The sequence below is a fragment of the Hirundo rustica genome, chromosome 5 (assembly GCF_015227805.2).
Source record: "Hirundo rustica isolate bHirRus1 chromosome 5, bHirRus1.pri.v3, whole genome shotgun sequence".
Classification (NCBI taxonomy): Eukaryota; Metazoa; Chordata; class Aves; order Passeriformes; family Hirundinidae; genus Hirundo; species Hirundo rustica.
In genome coordinates this window covers 28623180-28646771 of record NC_053454.1, presented here as the reverse complement: position 1 = coordinate 28646771, position 23592 = coordinate 28623180, and the positions used below count along the sequence as shown (strand labels likewise).

At 42.9% G+C, this 23592-nt stretch overlaps 1 protein-coding gene across 8 annotated transcripts in view; it reads left to right on the top strand.

The window, feature by feature from the left end:
* SGCZ (sarcoglycan zeta) overlaps positions 1-23592 on the top strand; it is a 421463-nt gene that overhangs the window by 127779 nt on the left and 270092 nt on the right. Inside the window, exon 1 of one of the 8 annotated variants that reach the window (XM_058420741.1) lies at positions 13924-14118. The exons of 6 other annotated variants lie outside the window; for them this stretch is intronic. The gene's annotated coding sequence lies outside the window, so the exon portion shown is untranslated. Of the gene's footprint in view, positions 1-13923; positions 14119-16557; positions 16586-23592 lie in introns of those variants that run through there. One more of the 8 variants, XM_040065421.2, reaches the window with a different exon arrangement.

Here is a 23592-nt window from a genome sequence, read left to right as displayed (position 1 = left end):
ATAATACCTCATTCAGTGATTGTGCCTGCAAAAGCTTTTAGGGACTTGAAAATTTAGTAATATATCTCCATAGATAAACCTTCTATTGCAGGCATTTTTGTAAAACTTCTCCTTTAGCACTACTTCATAGCGGGAAGTCGTTAAGTGGGATTTTTATCATTCTAAAGCTAGGGATAGATGCTAGTATGTTTTAAGAAATATTTTTGGGGTTTTTTTGGGGGGGGCATGAAACTGCCAATTTTTAAAGGTATATGTACTTATGGCTCTCTATTTTCTTTCATAAATGGCTGTAGGAACTGCAGTGACAAATATTTTTTACTTTACTGAAGATAAATATCTCATTAGTGAAGAACAATGCTTTTAGCTGTCATATTCTTGGCTGGTGTAGTATGTGTGCAGTTTCAGCCTCCAGTTTTCTCTGTGGAATTTATTAATTTGATTTTTAGTAACTTACTTTTTTTAAAATATAGCCAGGGAAATTTGTATTTCAGCCCCATGCAACTTGGCTCCCCTTCCATAGAGATTTAAATACCTCCATGCAATACATTGATCAGGATGATGCTGGTTCTTGAAATCTCAGTTATGTTGTCAGGATTAAACAGTATTTTTTTGTAATATTTCAGCCTTTGCTCAAAATACATCTGATAGGTTAGTAGAAACTAAGTCTAGTAGTACAATTTTAAACAAGAAAGCTTTTTTTCCTTCCTAACTTGTCCTTGTTCAGAAAAATAATGCCTTTTTGTATACAGACTTCATTTACCACCTCCAGCCCATCTTTTCTCACAACGCATGTTGTTTTCCTAGATTTTTTTTTTCTTAGCTTTAGCTCAGCATAGAGCTTTTCCAGTTTTCTTTTCATTCCAGCAGGAAACTTGATGTTGCATCTGGCACAGTTTAGAGTGAATCAAAATGCTATGTGCAAACTTGTGAATCCTAAATGCAGATTGTTATCACTATATTTTAGTTTATATGATTGTAAATGGCTAAACAGCCCAGGTATCCCACCAGGATTTGAATGTCTTCTGACATCACTGTGGTAGGCATTGCTGTTTAGATTTACAGCTAATGAAGCTGGATTTAGCTGCTTTTATTCTGTGGTCAAAATAAATAAATGTAAAAAACACGCCACCAAACAGTTGAATCAGAACACCTGTATTTTAATTAAGAACTGGGTGCATAGGACAAGAATTCCCCTAGTTCCTATCTCAGTAACAAATGATGATTATAATGAACAGCTTTCACATTGCAAAATATTTACAAACAGAAAAGGAGTAAAACACTATGCTAAAAAAAAAAGAAAAAAAAAAAAAAAGAAAAAAAATCTGCCAAACAACAAATAAACCCTCCACTTCAAATAAATTTTGTAATAAAATAAAGCTGTATGGAAAGGGTCACTCTGAAAAACTTGCCACAGCCTTTTGTGTGTGTGTGTGTGTGTGTGTGTGTGTGTGTGTGTGTGTGTGTGTGGTCAAAAGCTTTAAAACTAATTTCCACAATCATTTGTGTTTGAAAAGCTCATTGTGGGTAGATTTGAGTCATGAGGTAAAAGGCAAATGTGAAGTAAGTAAGCAGGTTCCTACTTAGAGTGAAACTGTGACAGTGTTTCGTGTTTCTTTTCTTAGCGACAAAGTACTCAGTTCTTCTCTGACTCTTATTTTCCATTTTTCAAGCTTACTGTGTCAAGTGTTCATGGAGATATCAGCTAAAACACAATATTAATTTTAAAATAAGGAAAACTAAGACCATAAACTTTAGAATTGTGTGTGTACATTGGGTTAAACTACCATGATAAAAGCTTCTGCCATAATCCTAATTTCTGAGGAGGCTAGCAAAAAGTGAGAGTAGCTTTATCTATTTTTTTTTTTTTTTTTTTTTGGTTTGTATGTAGGATGAAAGTATTTAACAAAACCATGGAGGAGCAAGTTTTCAATGTAAAAATAGTTTGCTTGTCCGGTTGTGTCCCCGCTCCGGGTGGGAGCTAACCCCCAGCTAGCTCGGGTCAACACAGACACAAAGTTTCCAGTTCGTTTTGGCTTCTCGGCTTGGCAGCTGGACCCAAAGGTGACAGTCAACAGCAGCAGAAGAGAAAAGGCTGGCTCTCAGCTTAGCAGGTTAAAGGATGTTTATTAGCAGAGATCTCCAAGCTCCGAGGCGAGCGGCTCGGAGCTTCCAGGCTGAGAACCCCGCGGCTGAGAGAGTTTCCAGGCTGAGAACCTGGCGGCTGAGAGAGTTTGCTCCTCCCTCCCACCCCCTATAAGCGGGGGAGGGTCCCAGGGAGGATACAAAAAAGACCACAAATCAGGGGTTTCAGGGGGGTAACAAGGTGTGCCCACCCCCAAGCTTCAGACCACTAAAATCCAGAGCCAAAGGAATTCCCCCCAGGCTGCCTATCACCTGAAGCTCTCTCACGGAGATTTCACAATCTGGGAGGGACCCCGGGAGTGATAGGCAAGCTGCCCCAGAGAGGGGGGTTGGGGCAGAGGGGATGTTACATGTCATGTGAGGTATGGGATGATTGACACAAAACACCTTATTATACAGACAACACAAAAGGGATACAGAATTGGGGATACAGTGAAACGAACCATAACATAAACTTCTTACAAAAATCTAATAAAACAGTTCTGCACCACCACATCTCCCCCTTTTTTGTTTTAATGACAGGAGGAGGGCTAGAACGGAGGAGGATGATATTCGAAGTCCGGGTAACTCTCGGTGAGCCACTCTGGCTGAGTGGGCCACTCCATCTGAGGTTCATCCTCTGGGTGTCTTCTGTCTTCTGGGTCTTCCTCCAGTTCCACGTCTTCCTCCCATCCAGGCACGGATGATACAGCAACATGGTTCACAGAGGGGGCATGTGTGGTGCTAGAAATTAATCTACTTAACATTTTTTTGATGATACCAAATCCAATTAAAATTAACAGAATAACAAACAAAAATAACAAAACTGATTTCAAAATTGAACCCACCCAGCCCGAAATTCCCCAGTCCCCAACCAAGGAGCAGGTGAAACTTCCTCAGCACAGGGGATTGGCGCTGGACAGGTTCCATCGGGACTAGAAGAACTAAAACAAACAATCAGCATTCGAGCAGGGGTCATTCAGGAAAGCGAAACCATCCGGGGAAAAATCTTCCCTCCTTTTCCTCCTAAAAGCTGCCTGAGTAACTTGTGGCAGTTTCTTTTTCTCCCCCGAGACCTTCGGGACATAGGGCCTCACCCATTTTGATGGTAACCATCTCGGCCCCGTGGGGGTGGACACGCAAGCGTACCCACGGCCCCACGTGACTAAATCATGAGGTCCCTCTGTCCTTCCAGTCTCAGGGTCCCGGACCATGACTGGCGGCCTCTCTTTGATGTTTAGCTGAGGGTTTGCCCCGAAATGACGAACAATGGGAGGGTTTAAAAACTCAAATGTGCTGTTTAAAAAATTCAAAGTGAATAGAGCCCTGGCCAATCGGGTCTGTGGTGTTTCTGTTTTCAACACCGGTTGTTGTTGGTTAAGGACCCTTTTGATTTCTCTGTGGGTCCTCTCCACTACAGCTTGGCCTGTTGGGGAATGAGGGATGCCGGTTTTATGACCCACTCCCCATTGTTGCAGGAAGCTGCAGAATTCCTTGGAACGGTACGCTGGGCCATTATCAGTTTTTAATTCTTTTGGGATGCCCATGAAGGAGAAAGCCTGGATGAGGTGTTTAATCGCATCCAAGGTCTTCTCCCCTGCATGGGCAGAAGCAAAAACTGCACCGGAAAAAGTGTCCACAGACACGTGCACATATTTAGATCGGCCGAATTGGGGGATATGTGTCACGTCAGTCTGCCACAGCTCACAGCTGTTCAGACCTCTGGGGTTTACTCCTGCACTCAAGGTGGGGAGTGCATGCTGATTACATGAGGGACACGTAGCCACAATTGCCTTGGCCTGTTCCCGGGTGATGTGAAACCTGCGAACAAGGCCAGGCGCGTTCTGATGATGAAGCTGATGGCTGAGCTTTGCCTGCTCAAAAATGCTTGGCAATGGGGCCATCGCTGCAGGAGCAGCAAGAGCATCAGCCCTTCTGTTCCCCTCAGCTATGAACCCCGGCAAATCGGTGTGTGATCTTGTATGCATCACAAAGAATGGCTGCTCCCTGTGGGAGACAAGCTTGACAAGCTTAGAAAGCAGCTCAAACAGTGCGGTGTTAGACACTTCCTGCAGTATTGCCTGATCTGCCCTCGATACCACCCCCGCTACATAAGCGGAGTCCGTTACTAAATTGAAGGGTTCGGGGAACCTTTCGAAAGCCCTGACAACAGCGGCCAACTCAGCAACCTGAGGTGATCCCTCCACCTCGGCAACATCTGCCTCCCACTGCTGAGTCTGAGGGTCCTTCCAAGTCATAACTGACTTGTGGGACTTTCTGGACGCGTCCGTGAAAACTGTCAGGGCCTCTAAAGGCTTCCTGCTCCGAACATCTTTCAAATTCAGTGTGAATTTGGCATCCTGATTAAAAATTTTGTGGGCTGGCCGATGAATTGAGATCTGCCCAGTGAAGGAATCTAGAGCAAACTGCAGTGCTTCATTTTCCTGAAGCAGGTGTTCTAACATTGCCTTTGTAATCTGGCCCGATCTTAATCCAATTGGAATGTGAATGCATTCAAAATCACACCCTGCCAATTCCCTGATCCGAACTCTGGCTTTTCGGATCAGTTCAGCCACCAGTTCCTGTGGACGTGTCATTCTCTTGGACCTTTGATGGCTGAGAAAGACCCATTCTATGATTAGAAGTGGGTCCTCTCTGCCCTGGTCCTTTTTGATGTTATTTCTCCATTGGAAAATGACTCCATGGAGGTGTGGCAATTTCCCCATTATTATAAATTTGAAAGGCAGGTCTGGATCACACCTGTGAGCCTGCCGAGTGGACAAGAGATGCTGTACCTTTTCCAGCGCCTCCTTCGCTTCCGGGGTTAGTTCCCTGGGAGAACTCAGCTCCTCTCCCCCTTTCAATAAATTGAAAAGAGGGGCTAGGTCCTCAGTTGTGAGGCCCAGCCAGGGTCTCACCCAATTCAATGCCCCACACAGCTGATGGACATCTGCAAGGGTCTGAATTTTGGCCTTGATTTCCAATTTTTGCGGCACAATGGTCCGCTTGCCAATTTCCAGCCCCAGGTACCTCCAAGGTGGCATCCTTTGAACCTTGTCTTCCTGCAGCTCGAACCCTGCAACAACCAATGCATTAATTGTCAGGTCAAGTGCGTGGGACAAGACATCATCGGTGGGAGCACACACAAGCACATCATCCATATAATGATGGATGATTGCTTTCTCTGCGGCTACGCGGACCGGGGACAGCAAGGAAGCCACATACCACTGGCAGATGATAGGTGACACCTTCATCCCTTGGGGAAGAACCCTCCAATGGTAGCGTTTCCTCGGGGCCTCTCGGTTAACAGTGGGAACCGAGAATGCAAAACGTGGTGCATCGTCAGGATGTAGGGGAATATGGAAGAAACAATCTTTTATATCTATAACAGCCAATTTCCAATTTTGTGGGAGCATGGTCGGGGTAGGCATCCCAGGTTGAAGAGAGCCTATGTCTTCTATCACATTATTAATTTGTCTGAGATCTTGGAGGAGTCTCCACTTGTCCTTCCCCGGCTTCCGGATAACAAAAACCGGCGAATTCCAAGGGCTGGTGGTCTCTACAATGTGACCCTTAGCTAACTGCTCCTCCACGAGCTCTTCGAGCGCCTTCAATTTCTGTTTTGAAAGTGGCCACTGTTCAACCCACACTGGTGCATCTGTTTTCCAATTCAGCTTGTGGGTAGGGCGCTCCTCAGCGACCGCCGCCCAAAAATCCTGTGGGGGGTCTGGGATGTCAATCGTGACTCCCCACTGGGCCATCAGGTCTCTCCCCAACAAGGGTTCCCTATAATCCAAAACAAAAGGGCGTAAACTGGCCAACTGCCCTTTTGGCCCCTTAATTTGCACCACACTCTTTGATTGTCTGGCCAATTGCATTCCCCCTATTCTTTGCACGTGTCCTGCCACGTTTTCCAAGGCCCAACGTGACGGCCAGTGCTTAGCTGGGATTACAGTCACGTCCATGTCCGTGTGGAGCAGGCCTGTGATGTTAATGGCCTCATCACCCACCTGTAACTCACATCCCACCTGGGGTTTCACTTCTGTGATGTTGTGCACGGGACAAGCTGTTGGTATGTTGTCCTCTTCCAGGTGTTCCCAGGTGGGTATGATCTGGGCAACTGTCTGCCCTTTAGGTAGGAATGTTGGTGGGTGAGTGCAGCGTAGCCAGAGAACGAATTTTCCAGGATTGTTATCAAGTGTTCCTGGAAGAATTTCGATCTCTTTTGGGGTGTGTTTGCAGTCTCCCACAACGATGAGCTTACCTTTGACCCTTGGCCAGGTACCCTGCTCACTGTTGTCAACTGACACAAAATTCCAGTTGTCGTCTTTCAGGTGCAAACCCTCCGTGAGCTGCAACCTGTAGGGGGTATATTTAGAATTGGTTGTCAAAATTGGTTGTGCCATGTCATGGTCTGTGTAAGTCATTTCCAGTGTGTTATGTTTGCTGCCACCCTGAATGGGGCATTGCAGCTTCTCCTTCTTTTTCCCTTGGCTCCCTTTCCCCTCCCCTCCTGCCCGGTCCACCCCATTTTTTTTCCTCACGCAGGGCGGACCTGCGCTCTTTCACCAGTTTTTTTGTGAGGGTTTAAACCCTCTCCCTTTTTCCCCTTCCCCTCCCCCTTTTTTGTTTTTGAGGTCCTCTTCTTCTTTCTTGAGGGGGCATTTGGAAACCCAATGCCCCAAATTCCCGCACAAAAAACACTTCTGGGAGCTTTGCGCAGAATGCTTCTTCCCGGTGTTCGGTGTTTTTCGGGAATCTTCAGTTTCCATGGCTGCAACTTGACGAGGTTTGGGCCGTAGACCTGTAGAGGAGCTTATAAAAGGCAGCTTTACGTGACATACCTGAAGCATGTCTGGTAAGGTTGGTTTGGGGTGTAGGGGTAAACTTAAAATTGCAGCACGACATAAATCATTTGCATTTGAAAACGCAATCTCCGATAAAATGTGTTCCCGAGCCATTTCATTTTTGACCTGAGCTTCAATAGCTCGGGACAGCCTTTCCACAAAATCTGTGAAAGACTCACTTTGGTCCTGCCTGATTTTCGAATAAGAAATCGCAGGACCTTGTGTTTGCATGCTGAAGAATGCAGTCAGGGCTGTCTCTCTCACTACGTGGAGGCACTGGACAGGAATGACCACTTGGTCAGTGGCTTCTGCCCACTGCCCCTCCCCAGCCAGGTGGTCGAGAGTGAGAGGGTTTCCCTGAGCATCAACCCTGGTGTTAACATGGTTGAGGAGCCCTGGTAAGGCCTCCTGGAGCAGCCTTTTCCAAGCTGTGACCCATAGGATGTACTCTGTTGAGTTCAGCAAACAAGAAAACAGGTACTTTAAATCAGCAGGCACTACCTCCTCTGCAGAGAGATCTGCTCTGAGAAGCCCTCTGAAATATGGTCCATCACGGCCATATATCCTGTGAGCTTTGCAGATCTCTTTGATGGTGGCTCGGGGAAATGGATGGTACTCTGCCCTGTTGTTACCACCGCGGGCATTGCGGAAGGTAACAGGGGCAAGGGTGGGAATGGAGCAGGAGCTGGCAGCTGTCTCTGCTCTCGTTCCCTGCCCGGGCACTTCCGGGTTTGAGGGCGCTGGGACTCCTGTGCCCTGAGGCACTTGGTTGCCTAGCAACCGAGTCCCTGCAAGGGCCGCGGCTTGCCCGGGGGGTGACATCATTGAGGAGTGGGGGGGCGGGGGGGATCCCGGGGGAGCGGGGTCGAGCCCCGGCGGGGCGGGACCGGGACCGGGCTGCTCCGGGGCGGGCGGCGGCGCGGCGGCGGCGGGGGGGAAGGGGTGCCGCAGTGCGCACGCGCAGCCACAGGGGGTTGGGGGGGGCAGCGCGGCCGCGGCACACGGGGCGGGGGCGGGGCCGCGCGGGTCGGGGCCGGCACCACGTGGGGTGGGGGCGGGGCCGCGCGGGTCGGGGCCGGCACCACGTGGGGCGGGGGCGGGGCCCCGCGGGTCGGGGCCAGCACCACGTGGGGCGGGGGCGGGGCCCCGCGGGTCGGGGCCAGCACCACGTGGGGCGGGGGCGGGGCCGCGCGGGTCGGGGCCAGCACCACGTGGGGTGGGGGCGGGGCCGCGCGGGTCGGGGCCGGTACCACGTGGGGTGGGGGCGGGGCCCCGCGGCGCGGGGCTGGGGTGGGCGGGGTCACGCGGCGCGCACCCGACGTCACAGGGGTAAGGCGGGGCGGGGAAGGGGGCGGGGCCGCGCGCTGCGGGCACCACGTCACCGGGGTAGGGAGGGGTGGGCGGCGCTGAGGGGGCGGGGGAGTCCCCCGCCATGCGGTCTCCGCCATCTTGGGAACCCCGAGAGGACCACGCGGACCTGGACCCGATTAAAAGCGGGGAGGGAGGGTTTTCCCATGCAGCATGGCCAGTGCTGCCCGAGATCTCCCTCCTGGCTCCACCGGGCCAGCACCGGCGTGGAGGCTGGGGTGCCCCGAAGGCAGAGCGGGCGGGCGGGACCCCTGCCGCTCCATCGAGAACGCTTTCCCGGGGACATGGGGACCGGGGAAAAGAGGTGGGGGGAGGAGGGGGAGAACACGTTTCTCCGTTGGGCTCTTTCGGCATTCCCTTTTGAAATTGAATTGCCGAATTTAACTTCATTGCTACAGTAAAATACTTTGTAGCCTTTTTGTCCCCAGTTTGAATCAACCTAATTAATTCCTTTTCTACAGTGCCACAGAAATGTGGGCTGCAGAGACTGTCCGGAGAGACTTGGGGAAAATGCACATGAACCCAGCGAACAAAACTTCTTAACTCGCCTTTTGAGATTTTCAATTTGGCATCGTTAACTACTGACGCATAATTATAATACAACCTTTTCTGAGAAATTGTGAGCTTTCCGCCCATGTTTTCGATACTAAGTTGCTTTTGAACCCAAACCCAGATGAAAAGCACTCCCCCCGCGGACCCCGTTCGCTCAAAATCACAGGAGGTTTAACCCTTTAGCTGCGCAGCTATTTTTGGAGGATTTTTTCCTCCCCAATAGATCCCCCTCCCTCGGGGGAACCCTAAAACCAGTAAGTATGTCCCTTTGTGGGTATACTTACCTGTTCCTGTGCCTGGGGGTGCGTGGGTCTGGATGTTCTGCTGCAAGAAGGACTCCGGTCGGGGCTCGAAGCTCCCCTTCTTTCCCCTGGAATTGCCTTGTTTAAAAGTCAATTTCACGGGGGTGCGTGACGCCCAGAGACTGTTCCTCGGGCTAAATCAGCCCCAGTCCGTTCGCAGGGTCCGCCTCGTCTCCGGGAGGGCCCTGCGTGGGCGCTGGACGCTCTGTCACCGTGGAGCCGTGCTCCACGTGGTCCAAGCTGCTTCTGCCGGCGTGGTCTGCTCCACGTTGGCGCGCCAATTATGTCCGGTTGTGTCCCCGCTCCGGGTGGGAGCTAACCCCCAGCTAGCTCGGGTCAACACAGACACAAAGTTTCCAGTTCGTTTTGGCTTCTCGGCTTGGCAGCTGGACCCAAAGGTGACAGTCAACAGCAGCAGAAGAGAAAAGGCTGGCTCTCAGCTTAGCAGGTTAAAGGATGTTTATTAGCAGAGATCTCCAAGCTCCGAGGCGAGCGGCTCGGAGCTTCCAGGCTGAGAACCCCGCGGCTGAGAGAGTTTCCAGGCTGAGAACCTGGCGGCTGAGAGAGTTTGCTCCTCCCTCCCACCCCCTATAAGCGGGGGAGGGTCCCAGGGAGGATACAAAAAAGACCACAAATCAGGGGTTTCAGGGGGTAACAAGGTGTGCCCACCCCCAAGCTTCAGACCACTAAAATCCAGAGCCAAAGGAATTCCCCCCAGGCTGCCTATCACCTGAAGCTCTCTCACGGAGATTTCACAATCTGGGAGGGACCCCGGGAGTGATAGGCAAGCTGCCCCAGAGAGGGGGGTTGGGGCAGAGGGGATGTTACATGTCATGTGAGGTATGGGATGATTGACACAAAACACCTTATTATACAGACAACACAAAAGGGATACAGAATTGGGGATACAGTGAAACGAACCATAACATAAACTTCTTACAAAAATCTAATAAAACAGTTCTGCACCACCACATTTGCTCTTTCATTTTACACTTTATTCTTAAAAAGATAAGGAAAGGCTGTTTCTAAACACATTTTTATTAACTAAAAGTAATTTTACTCTTTTGATACAGAAATATATAATCATATAGCTATCATAATAAATTCTATTTCCATGTGCAGAAATTTTACACATAAATTATAAATATTCTTTTTGTTTTCCCACTGCATTCACTTGTGTGTCTAGTTCAAGTGTCCTTTTTAACCTTATATTGGTTTTTACTTTCATCTTGCAGAAATTTTGGTAAAATAAAGAATTTTATTAAAAAAGTGCCTCAAACATCACTGAAGAACTTTCTTGCCATCTCCATGGCAAATCTGCTGAATGATTTTCAGCAAGTATGAGTTTACTTCACAGCTAAGCACCAGAATCTGAGTAAGAAACAATAGCAGTTAAGATGGTGATGTATTAAATTATTTTCACTTACTGCAGCTTCTACCCAACATGATAACAGGATTTAAAAAAACCCAAAAAACTATTATTTGAATTACCAAAAGAAAGAGCATGCTGAGTCTAACATTTTTTATTTCTTCTGTCTCACAGCATGGTCTTGGTTTCTGTTTGGAAAGATGCAGTCTGAAACTCCCTGTGAAACAGAACTGTCTGCCTGAGATATCTTAAATCCATTAAAAATATTCAAGCAGAGAACTGGTTTTGCTCAGCAGGATTTAAAGGGCATTGCCAAAAAAATAGAAAATTCTAAATTTATCTAATTTTCTGTTGAAGTGAAGCCATATCTCACAAAGAGGAAAACATGCCACATTTACCAATGTCAGAGATTTTCCTTTTGCCCTGAGTTAGGTTAATATAGGGATATTTAATCAATGAATCTCCAGAGATAACTATTCACTTGTTTATCCTTCATTTAAATTTGGAGCAGGATGATTTCTGTTGGTACAAAATATCCACTGATCCTAATAAAGTCAGCAAAAGTTATAGATGTTTCCTAGTGCTGATAATGGGATGACAACAAGGGAAAATACATACCAAGCCTGTTTTAAAAAATACAGCATAAGGCAGTGTTGTCAGATTCTGACAGAGAGAGCTAGACAAAATTCTTATGCAGACTAGCAGGACAATGGATGAGTTATTTCCATGTATTTCTGAGGTCCAGAAAAATTGCTACATAAATTACTTCAGTTTGCTTGCTTTGCATCTTTGCAAAAAGTATTTTGAAAATCCAGAAAAAAAGAATATTCCACAGCTAAGAATTTAGAAACAAATGGCTTAAGAAATTCTTCTGGCTGCTTGCCAAGAAGAATCTTTAAGCTTTCCTGTTCGATGTCTGTTGCTAGCAGATGATGTTCAGTTCTTGTTTGAATTGTGTTCTCTGCTCTGAAATTCTTGTCACCTCCAAAAATAGTACGTCCTAGTCTTTCCTGAGCTGTGAATCCTCTGTTACCTGCAATTCTGATGATGTACTTCACTCGGGTATTTCTGTGACTGTGGAAATCTGACAACCCCTTTTAAAGTGAGATCATCTCTGGTTACATCCCAAGTAAAGACCTTTGTTAGGGATGGGCAAAACCAGTTAGATTACATTTATCTTCTATATCTGTATTAAGTTGAATGCAGCTATTCTCTTCCTTGTAAGATTTGTCATAAAGAAGGAAACAGAGCTTCATATTGGGGTCTTTTCCAAAGAGATTACCACCATTTCATAGACTTGCACAATACCGTGAGTGTCCAGAGGAATAATCAATACCATTAAACAGCGAAAAATATTTTTACAGTACTTTTTTTTTAATTAGAATTTTTAGTTCTAAAAATTTAATGAAGCACTGATAAGCTCTTGCTATGAGCTTGCTCTCTTGCTGTTACTATGTATTTCAAATATTCAACATTGACAAAGTAACTGCATATGTAGATTTAGAGATGAAATTTCAGCATTTGAAAATCAGACAAGGAAGTTAATAATATTTTATATTTGAACATCTGCCCAAATAAGGACCAACTTTGTATTTTTCTGAGATAGCTACCCTTTATTTAAGAAACCAAAAAAATCCACCAAAGAAACTACCAAAGACAAACCTCACAGAGGCAGAGATTCCACAATACATCTGTTCAATCTATTCTCTTCTTTATCTCTTCCTTGAAGATATTTCCCTAATACCTAACCTAAGTTCAAACACGATCCCTTTCTTTTACGGTCTAATCAAGAATTGACCAGATTTGGTATCTCTTAGTGGGTTTCTCCATATTTGAAGACTGCTGTGTGAACCCTTGTCAGATTTCCCTTAAATTCCAAGCTGTTCAGGCAGGGACTCATCATGGTGCCTGTCCTCATAGCCCAGTCAATTCTTGATTCCTGAGCTGTAACAAGGTGTAAAGGGAACACTCAGCATACTGTTGCTCTGTCTGCCTGGATTCCTAATGCCCTACCAGGTAGCATCTGAGCTGAATATATTAGTTCTGCTGTTAGTTTTAAAGAAAAATTCAGTGAAAATTGAAGGCGAGACTTTCACTTTTTTTCATAAATATCAACTTCTTATATGCCATGTATTTATTGAACCAAAAAGGTTTGCACAGAAGTTCTGAGTTAGGAGCTGACAGAAAGCTGTTATGGTGCATTTCTTCTACAGCACTGATCTTCTCAGATTGTTACCTAGAGACAATTTGGAAATCTTCTGTGGTCGTGCCTTAAGATGGGACAAAAATATCTTCAATTTCCTGGCATAAATCAATCTGATGGGAATGTTATTGCAAATAACCATATCATAACAGAACATGTGCTGATGTTTCTGTGGAACACATATCTTTCTATCAAGCACGAACTCCTTAGTTTTTTGCAAGATAAAAGTTATATTAACAGACTTATGTATGCTGGTCAGAGTCTGGCAAAAACAATATTTGTGAATTTGCCTTAGGAGGGAATTTATCAATTTCATGGAAGTATATTCTTATCGTGGTGAAAAGAGTTCCTTTCATTTGGAAGGGAATAAGAAAAAAACACTATGGAATTTTCTGTGATATTATACTAATAGGCTTTTCTCTGATTTCTATTTGTAGTTACTATTTTGCATTGCTTGAATATAAATTTAAGGTTCCTTTTTCTTCTTATATGGGTAGAAACCTAATATTCTTGACACTTCTCTGGAAGTCTAATTCTGTGTGCATTTGTAATTTGACTTAGTACTTCTTTGAAAAGGCCAGTAAATAATTTTGATATCTGTGGGTGGTTACTTAAAAAACCCACGCCCAAACAAGTGAGAAAGATGAGCTTGTGTTTGACCAGATTATTCTGTTCCTTGCTAACTATCTGTTGGAGTCCAGGGCGTTCCTTGGGTTGCCCTGGAGGGTCAGGGACCTGGGCAGGGGGGTCTGGGACCCCAGCCCAGAGCTCAGAGAGACACTGGCTTTGATCTCAGTCCATGGGAAAAACTTCCTACACTGAGAGAAGGTTTACAGGCCACAAGAATGTAGTTTAGCTTATTACAGGATGAGAAAATAGTAGTCTTAGGTTTCTAGCATTGGAGTGAATGGGGACAAGATGGAGAATCTGGGGCGTTGTCTCCTTCTTCTTCTCCTTCTCCTTCCCTCACTCCATTGCTGCATTGACGTGGCACAAAGTAGTTAGTGAGGATTGGGTCAAAGTAAAGATGACCTTTTTAGTAATAGTGATAGACATTGGTAAGAAATAGTAAATAAGAAATACGTAGCAATTAGTATAAAAGATAAGGACAGCCCAGCTCGGGGGGAGACGTGAGGAATCCATGCAGCTGCGAACATCTTGTCGGACTCCGAGAAAATTGTAAGATAAGAAACAATAAACGAAGTATGCAACCTTGAAAAATCTAAACCTGAGAACTCCGTCCCTTCCTTCGGCTCGGCTCGGAGTTGTGCAGGGGAGCAAGGACCCTGAAACCACCTCAATGTTGGAGTAAGCCCCCGACATCTGGCGTCCCTGAGTGGGCAGAAACAACTATCTGTAAGTGCACTGGTAACTGCTGCACAACTGAACATACCTCTTCCTATATCTGACTTAGAAGCAGTTCTCTAAATGTATGTTTGTAGGAAAAACAAGGTGTTTGCCTCATGAAGATACAATTTCCCTAGTGGTTTCTTCTCCTAGGTTTTCATTGTCGTTTTTGGTATGATTTTAGCCTTCAGGATTCTGGTTGCCTCTATCTTCTGCTTTATTTTTAAATAAAAATTGCAGTGCTACCACAGTAACTGAAAGTTAAGTGACCTGACTAGCGTATGGTATGAAAAGGAAATGCTAGAAATACCACCTGTTTTCTCTCATTTTCTGTTTCCTAAATCACATTTTCTATGTTGTATCCTCTCAGGTCTACCATGACAATCTGTTGAGGTGCTGAGAAAATCCATATACTAGCAAGACAATGATCAGGAAAAGAGGAAAGTGCTGCTTTGGTGGAGTACTCTCTCAAAGTAGGCTTTTGCCCTGCTATCTCACTGTGGTAGTCTGACCCTGGCTGGATGCCAGGCACCCACCAAAGCCATTGGAAGACCCCACGCCTCAGCTGGACAGGAAGAAAATATAGAACAAATGAAAGATGGGAATGGGGATTGCAGTCACTTGTCTCTTTTGCTTCTTCCTCTGGGGAAGTCTTGCTCCTGTCTCCACTTGCAGCTGCTGTGAAAGTTGTTTGGGGTATTTTTTTTCCTTATTAAGTATGTTATCCCAGAAGTGCCACCACCATTGCTGGTGGGCTTGGCCTTGTCCAGTGTCAGGTCCATCTTGAAGCTGGCTGGCATTGACTCAGTTGGACATAGAGGAAACTTGTCACAGAAGACACCTCTGTAGTCTCTGTCCCATCCCAACCGCTATAAAAACCTTGCCACACAAGGCAGTACCATATACCTGAGCCTGGGTTCTCCATGGTCTCTGCAGCTGTGACACTGGAGAAGGTTTAGCAGGCTGCCTAGGGTGGCAGCTGTGCTAATGCCAAAACAGAATCAAATGATCTTATCTCCTTCTCCAGGGGCATTGGTACAGCCCCAAAGCTCTTTCAAATGAAATTGAGCAGAGGCTTCTTGTTTAGGAACAATGGTATTTATTCCATTTCCCTGTAATAAATTTCCCTTTTGACTGGAACAAATTATGTAGTTCTCACAGCAAAGAGAATTGAAAGAAATGTGAGGGCTACCATCCAAGGTGGAATTCAATTCTTACCTCTTCTATTCCAGAAATTTGAATCAGAACTATTATCTCTTCTATGGAGGCTCTGCTTACTGAACATAAAGTAATACAGTTCAAGTGAACTTGCTAATGATTTTATATGGAAGGACTTGTTGGCAAAATATGGCTTACTAAGAGATGAGTCTCCTTTAGACAGAAGTAGTTACTCTTATTTCATACTAAAATAAATACATTTGTATAATTTTTCCTTAGAGCATTCAGTGTTAAACTCAATTGTTCACATTATCTAGGAGGTCTGCATCTATCCTGTAGACACTTTCATGAAAAGCCAAAGCTGCCTATATGTATGAAAGGTTCACTCTACCACAATGGCTTTCTAGAGGGAAGTCACAGGTAGTTAAATGTGTTTATTTTTTTTTTCTTATTATTTGGATTTACTGTGCTCCTAACTACAGCAATGTAACTGTTATACACTTTAAAACATTCACCGTGTACACCTAAATACTAAAAAGCAGAAAAAAAACCCTGACTAAATTTGTACCAAATCTACTTCTTTGTATTTGTCAGGCATAATATGCAAATATCAAAAATGTTTTAATAAATTTTGAATGCTCCCACAATTTTTCTTCTTGGGGGAGTGAGTGTGGAATGGAGAGATATTTTCTAATAATAACCTCTTTTCCAATATCTTCCCTGTATTCTGACATAAACTTTGCACTGAGCCAGAGGGGTGATTCTGTTCTGAATTTAACTGGCAGGTTATTCTATTTAATCAACTGTCAGAAGTTAGGCATTTAATTTTCTGTAAACCTGAGTTAGTTTTTTTTATATCTGTCAATAAGCTCTTGTCATCTTTTTCATATCTGTCTATCGCTATAAATGTGTATATATATCCTGCTCTGAGAGGGTTAAAAAAACATACTAGTACAAACAGCAATAGACATCAGCTGATCTTGGAAAGGGATGGAATTTATTTGGGACAGCCCCCTGTGATGGAAAGCAATTAAAAAGAAATTTATTTTGTCCCTTCCAACACTACCTCTTTTGTTGACTACATTACTTTGTAAATGCTGGTGTGTAATTAATCTTCATGTACACATAAATAATTAAGAAACTATGCATTTTTCCACAGTCTGAACCATGTTAACAATAAATATATTAGTGCACAAATAGCATGGAAAGCTGGATAACACTGGTGTACCTCAGGTCTGCTTTATCCTTCTCCAGATCTATTCAGTGATTCATTCACGTGCACATGTGGTCCTCCAGTCTGACCAGGCCAAAGCTCTGGGTGAGTGCACCTTCACAAATCACTACCCATTTCTTCCTGAAGCTAACTAGAAGGACAAATTCTGTTGGGTGTTTTTTGTTGGTTTTTTTTTTGTGTTTTTTTGTTTGTTTGGTTGGCTGGTTGGTTGGTTGGTTGGTTGGTTGGTTTTTTTTTTTCTTTGCTGTGTAAAGAAAAATGAGAATCTGATTTTTCCTTTGAAGAGATAGCATTGACAGTCAATATTTTCTTTTCAGAATAGGTATTAGTTTTAGGAAAAAGAAAGCATATACTTAAATATGTGCTTCAAAAGATGTCTAATGAAAGTGATGAGAGGAATTAACTTCACTGTGGTGGTCAATGCTTTTTTAATGAATAAACTCCTGCAGTTATTTCCCTTTGAAACTGAACTTTTTGAGGGGCGGAGGAAGAAGGTTTAAACAAAATCATGGCTGTGTGATGAACAGTGTGAATTTCTCACATCTTTTAATGAGCATGAATGGCTCCTTTCTTCTAATAACTTTGATTCTATTCATTTAGGAATTTTTTACTGCCTAAAAGCAAACTTCATTCCTTTTCAAATTACTTCTCTTAAAAAAAACAAAACAAAACAACCCAACAACCTGGTATCTCCCTAATTTTGTTAGTTTCCCTTTTCAAATATTTATTTTTCTATAATGTTATATACATAATAACCCCCAAATTTATTTCTTATTGCATGTCATGCACAGAGGCACACACTTATCCAAAGTATGTTATTGCTCCCTGGCTTTTATGAAGCCATGCATGATGTTATGGTCTTCACAACTACAGCAGCTTAGAGATATAGAACCAAATTAAAAAAAAAACACCATAGCCTGCAGTCACAGACATAAACCCACAATGGGTGCCAAAAAGCACAGTGTTGGGTTAACCTTCATGGAATGCCAGTGCCCACCAAGCTACTCTATTGCTCCCCTTCCCAGCCAGACATGGGAGAGAAAATAATATGAAAAATGACAGTTTACTAAAGCAAAAGCTTGCATTTGCTTTAGTAAAAGAAAAGAAAAAAAAAAAGAAAAGAAAAAAAAAAAAAAAAAAGTAGGTTTATCCTCACTTCCCATCAGTGAGTGACGTTCAGCCACTTTCCAGGAAGCAGGGCTTCAGCATGCATAGTGGTTGCTCCAGAAGGCATTGTGAATGAAAATGCTCATGTTTTCTCCCCCTGCAGAGATGTTCTGCCACAATGCAGCAGGCCAGATGAGTTTCCCCTGTGTTGCCAATTGCTGTGCTTCCACTGTGGCAGCCACCCCCACAGGGCATTAGCCACCATCCAGGAGTCAGTATAAAGTACAGGCCACTTTTCTCCTTCAGCAATCTCCAGGGCTAGTTAAGAGGCTTTCACTTCCACAAGCTGGCTTGACTCACCTTCTGCTTCAGCAGCCTCAGTGACTTGTCCGTGGGATTCCACACTGCAGCTCTCTGATGGTTTCCTGCCCCAGCAGGATCCATCAGTAAATACAGCATAGCCTCCTGCACCTTCTGATAATTCATTTTATGGTGATGCATTTTTGGTATGAGTCGCCTTCTCAAAATTCCTGCCTTTTGCCAGTCCATAATCCCTTCTAGGATTCCTGGGCAATTGGATTTCCCTAGTCAGGCCCTTTGTGTAATCAATGCCACCCATTTCCTCCATGTTGCACTGGTGGTGTGATGTGTTGCAGGGGTGTTTCCTTCAAACATCCAGTGTAGCACAGACAGTTGTGGTGCCAAGTTCCCTCCCTCACTTCTGTGAATCACATATTTAACAATTATCATTGAAATCCCTATTCATCACACAGAGGTTACCATATAACACACTTCATTAATAAGCATACTAATGTTAGAAAATTGGGACAAGTTAAGTTTTGAAGATTGCTGATGACAGTAACTGACTGCAAAAGCAAGTTTGAAGCAATATACAAGCAAGATCTAATCACCAGGGAAAGCCAGTTCAAGTTAGTAATTCAGTGTTCATAAGGTTCTTACCCAATAGATGTCCCTTTGGAAGAGAAGACCTGTTCAGCCAGCCAGCTGATCCCAGAAGATACTATGGATGGAGTCTTTCCTAACTTCTCCCCATTCTTAACTCACTTTTATACTATTTCATTAAGTGAAGCCTGAGTGACTCTAGCCATAGACACTTTTGTAACTGGTTGTTATAAAATTTTTTTGCTTTGCTCAGAAGATAATAGTCAATAAAATATAGTGCATAATTGCTGAGAGGCGGTCATACCATGGGGGCAGGTAATTTTGGGATGGAGGTGTGAGTTAGTGTTACAATTAGATAATAATGAACTGAGTTCATCTGAAGGGAGCAATAGCCCCACAGTTGCTAGTTCAGCAGCAAGACATTCTCTGGGCTGACAGCTGCTATGTGCTGCGTCAGACTCATGACACCAGCATGATCCCAGCCCTGCAAGGATTACAGCAGAGCCTGACTGTGGTGTTTCTGCTCTGCTCCATCCTCCGTTTCATCCTTCAGCATGTGCTTAAGGTTGCAGGCTGTGGGGAATGTATGTGGGGAATCATCATGGAACAGATCTTGTGCATGCCAACTGCATTCCATTCAGGAAGTAGCAGCTGTACTTCACCCTGTATTTCCATACTATTATAACTTCTATTAGAACGGGAATATAATTTCCCAAGTTTCTAGTTTTACCTGCAGTCATCTTCCCGCAGACACATTGTATGCATTCAGAAAAGGCTCTGTAATAATCCTTATATTGTAGCATTGCACAGGACCATTTGAAGTCTGTATGCACTAAAGGATGTGATTGTTTGTTTGGTAATATTGAAGAGAGTATGAAAAATACCAGACCTGGAAGAAAAAAGGAAAGAGATTAAGATAATTTATTTAAAAGAAAATGAAATCTATCCAAACGTTTCTCTTGTTCCGAGAATGACTGGTTTATCTAACCTGCTTCTAATGCATGTGATCTACTGAAAAAAATTACTGGTGGAAAGAATGTATGAGCATCAGATGGCTGCTTCACCTATGCATACCATCTTAACAATGATTTTAGGGCCTATTAGCGGAGAGAAAAGGAATACAGAAACACAAGAACAAATATAGAAAGAAGCACTGAAAAACTCCTGATCAGTGTTTCTGCTCAAACTTATTCTTCTTTAATTTGGCAATTACTTATGCAAGGTAAACCCATGCCTGTTTGGAATAAAATACATGAAGATGAATTGTTACCATCCTAATTTATCCTTCTCTTTAATCTTGCATGGCAAACCCATGTGCTTCCCTTTGCCTGCAGCACTGTAACATTTTAGTGTTGTTCCATATCTCTGTGGTGCATGTAATAGAAAAACTTAATTAAACTGCATCTGGCTTCAGGTAGTCACACAGACTACAGCTAAGAGGGTTGGCATCTCAGCTTATTTAAATGTCTCCAAGTACTGATTTCTTCTTTATATTGATAGATACAAGGTAGCATGGCCTTTCAGAGCCATCTAGCGTGAGTGAAAAATGCACGATGATTACTGTCTTTGTATGTTAAGCAGGTAGGGCATTCATGAGATGTGTGCATCAGATAACTTCAGCTTGGGTTAGGTAATTAAATCAGGTTTGGAATTTCTCATTCAAGTACATGACTGTTCTCCTGTCAAATGTTGTTGCAGGAATTAACACCTTAGGTGTTTTTGGAGAAACAGTTGAGAGAGTTGTAAATCTAATCAGAATGCCTGCTGCAGGGCAGGAATATTATCTTGTTAATTCTCTATAACATCCTTCTGGCTGTGTGTTCATACAGAGATTGGACATGTAAAGAAATTTTCATGGATGTTTAGAAAATGTGGTAGTATTGTTATAATGTCAAAGCTCTAAAATTGTTCTATATTTTTAAAAATATATTTGAACTTGAAAGTCAATTACTTCTTGTTGTTCTATATTTTTAAAAGTATAGTATTTGAACTTGAAAGACAATTACTTTGGTTGAGTCAAAGTCACATTTTCATCAAGGAATTACTTAAAAATGGTCATGTATTCATAAAAATTAAAGCTACAACTTTGGCAACTCTTAGTTCATTAACAAACCACACTGCAGTGGTAAGCTTCTTAAATAGCTTAAATAGCTTAATATTAGCTTGAGTGTTCACTCTGTCAGAACTGATGTGGGCATAACTTGTGCTTTCTTTGTGATCTTCAACTTTCCATTGAAAATTGGTGCTTTTAATTATGGGGGTTTGGATTTGGTTTGCTTTTAAGAGAGATCATTGCAGTTCTGATGTTTGAGGTTGTTCAAAAACCACATCTATATGTTAATATTAGTATTTTCTCTCATACCATGCTAAGTTCAAATCTGTTCCATCAGAATTTATTTAAATTCTTTTCCTGAATTACACTCTTCCAGAGTATTTCCTTTCTTGCTCAATACATACAGTCATAATTTCATTATTAATCTGTCCTCTGGAGAAATAAATTCTAATCTGTAAAAGATACTAGGGACAGAAGATTAAGAATATGAACATGCACACTTGTTTTTGCCAATTATTTAATGAAAATTTTGTTTATAAATTAAATGAGCTTACTTGTACTAACTTACTTACTTTCACACTGGCATGTGAAAAACTCCGGGGTCACTTCTATGAAACCTTTCTGTTGGAAGGCAAAATATATTTGGTGAGGCAGCTTCTGACCTTACAGGACCAAGTAAACTTTGGCATTCAGTTAAACAATAGCATATGGCAACAGGGATACTGCTTTGAGACCGTCTTCCTGGCCGGGGTGTAGAGCTATACATGTAAGCATTTCTATAGCTACTGATTAAAAATTCCACAGAAAACCCTGGTGCCAGTAACTAAAGAAAATTACCTTGAAAGTTTGAATGGCCAGAATACATACTTCAGCTGAAGCTTAGAGCTTTCACACTAAGCCTACCAATTACCTCTCAGAAAGCTCAGCTGTATTGCTCTCATTTTTGCCAGGTTGTTCTCCACAGCAATTTTGTTAAATACATCTGACAATTGCATGACTGTGTTCTGCAAGCAAGCACAGAAATTTGAAGGTCTCTCATCTCGCTGTTAAAGTCCTTTTCCCATGCCATGGATTTATAGATAACTGAACAATTAGTGTTTGTAACCTTTTCATGACCTGCAGCTTTCAGAGTCAGAGGGGTTAGGGAGAGGGCCTATTCCAGAGAGCAGGGAGAGGAACCAGAGACTGGTTCCCCTGTTCCTTAAAAGAGTGGAACTGAAATCACATTTCTCTCTTATTTAGTGACTGGATAGCTTTTCTTTTTCCTCAAATTACCCTACAGGCATATTGTCTCAAAAATGGGTTTTTTCTCTTGTTTTCCAAGAAGCTGAGCCACAGAAAGAATTGGGATATTTGTTTATTGTTTCATGTCTGTGCAGAGATGTGTGCTAGGAGGTAAATGCATAAAGCTAACACAGCCAGTTACAGCCAAGCAGCATATTTATAGTTTCAAAACACATCAGTACAGGCTTATCTAATTTCCAAATATATACCTACTTATTAGCTGTTGGACAATCTTTTGCTCCTTTTTTGTTTAATGGTAAAGTGCATCTTAAATTTAGTCTGCGTGTTCAGTGGGTAGAGACTTTTATTTGGAGGTGGGTAGCCTAAGATTTAGAGGTGTGTTTTTCACATTATAATGAGCAAAGTTCATCTGAAGGACAAATTTTTAGCTGATTTAGCCAGCTTGAATAAAACTTACAATGCATGGCCAAATACAGCATTTAGTATGTAATTCAAGGTTCCTCTGTTCATGTTATATCTTTACTTGTTTCAAAACTATTCTGCCATTTCCTATTTTACTGCTTCTCTATGGTATTTATTGTTCTCCATCATTCACTCTGCAAAATCTTTTCTTAAACCACTCAGCTTTCATCGGTATGACTAGGGTTGTTTGAGGTGAAGGAAAAGTAGACTCGAGTTTCTTCTGAGAAGCAAGGCACACTGGTCTCCCACTTAGTGAATAATTTAACCACTTGGTTTCAAAGCAAAAGGGAGTGGTGACTTCATTTGCCCTGTATCTTCAAAAGTAGAAGTTGGTTGTGCTGGACTTAAGATACAGTTAGACATATAGATGATTAATTAATTTTATCATAGGTGTCTAAAATTTGAGCCAAGTGCTTAAGCTGGGTGGAATGAATTCCAGAAACTGGTGGTTATTCCCAAATGGTAGGTACAGGATATGCCTCCTGTGAGGCTTTCCCTGAGAGGCATGTATTTTGCCATTCAGTAACAGAGAAAAAAAGTGTTTGACTTGAATTTATTTAACTCCAGCAGCTAACTTTTAGGCACTTCAATACCATTTGTGTCAGCATCCATGTACATTTGGAAATGCTACTACCAGTGAAATATTTAATATTGTATAACTCAGCAGAAATGTAATTTTTATGCTTCAAAAGTGATCATGGTGTAAATGTTTTAGTGTTCAATTCTGTATTCATTATCAGCCTGTATTTGGACAAACAAATGCTCAGTAAATGCGCATTTTGCCCTGTGAAAGGTTCCTCTAATTGCAGTAGAACAGGAATGGTGGTATTAAAATACTTTCTTCAGATTGATATTTGCTTTTTGATGGTGCAGGTAGTATTTACTATTTATTTTAAAATATAGTAATTAGTGGTGAATTTCTTTTAGATAGATGGTCTGTGCCTATCTCCATCCCCTAGCCTCAGTGAAGGCAGAGTGATATCATACACTGAATCTTACTCATTTGAATTGTTCACTGAAAGAGATGTAGTAAAGGTTTGCATTCAATTAAAGTTCATAATTCAACCTGAAAAAAGCTAGATCTTGAAGGAAAGGTGAAAAAACACCAAAACATTAAAACATCCTACTTTTTTAAAAACAGAGTTATGTATTTTGAATTGCTAGCTTATTTTTTAAGCTTTTCTGCATCTTACTTCGTTTTGATGGCTTGCTGCTACTTCAAGGGGTTTTTTTTCCCCCACAAATGCTCTGTTACCATAATTATTTTCACACATGGTAATCTTCCAGCACTTTAAATTACTATGAGAGAATATATTGCTGT